We start from the raw sequence: 758 nt of genomic DNA, 5'->3' as shown, positions 1-758 counted from the left end.
TTGATTTTGACTGTGTAATTATTGTTGGTGATTTTAACATCCACATGGACAACCCTCAGGACAAAGGGACTAAAGACCTGAGTAACACTCTGGACAACTTTGGGCTGACTCAGCATGTAGCAGAGGCCACACAGAATAGGGGGCACACTCTAGACTTACTGATCTCTAAAACGTAGTTTATACTTCTCCGTCATTTCGACGATGTAGCTACGACGTGGATGTGGACCCCTACACCGTAGCCTGACGTGCACCTCCAAAACATTCCAAATACACGTCGCGTTGATACGGGTTATAAGGGCTGTGAATGTTGCTGACAGAGTCTCTGTGGCGCAATCGGCCAGCGCGTTCGGCTGTTAACCGAAAGGTTGGTGGTTCGAGTCCACCCAGGGACGAGTAGTTTCACCAATAAATCGTTGATATGTTAAACATATTGCTGCCATGTCTTCAGAACACGGTGTCACCGTCCAGCCCTGCCACTTTAAGACGGTGTCTGTGTGTGTGTGTGTGACGTACGTGTGTAGGGAGAGAGTCGATAAAAAAAGATTGATCGAATAAAACCTGCTTTCCGCACAAAAAAGCCTTGACTCCGTTCTCATTTCGCCCCACACTTTGGCCCGGACCCTACGATTGCCAGTCAAAATAAAGACCAGCTCCTTACTACGGTTCGGAGGCAGGGGGTTAAGAAGGTAACACTGGGGGCTCGTCCGGGATTTAAAAGTTGGCTAAAAGTGAGAAGAAGAGCTGTGAACGCGAGAGAG

At 48.3% G+C, this 758-nt stretch overlaps 1 non-coding gene across 1 annotated transcript; it reads left to right on the top strand.

Moving 5' to 3' along the window:
• Positions 1 to 318: 318 nt before the first annotated feature.
• trnan-guu (transfer RNA asparagine (anticodon GUU)) lies at positions 319 to 392 on the top strand. Its single transcript has one exon. It is a non-coding gene; the product is annotated as a tRNA-Asn (tRNA).
• Positions 393 to 758: the final 366 nt, after the last annotated feature.

Source organism: Leuresthes tenuis, unplaced genomic scaffold (genome assembly GCF_036924035.1).
Source record: "Leuresthes tenuis unplaced genomic scaffold, fLeuTen1.0.hap1 SCAF_19, whole genome shotgun sequence".
NCBI lineage: Eukaryota > Metazoa > Chordata > Actinopteri > Atheriniformes > Atherinopsidae > Leuresthes > Leuresthes tenuis.
This window is presented reverse-complemented; position numbering and strand designations above follow the sequence as displayed.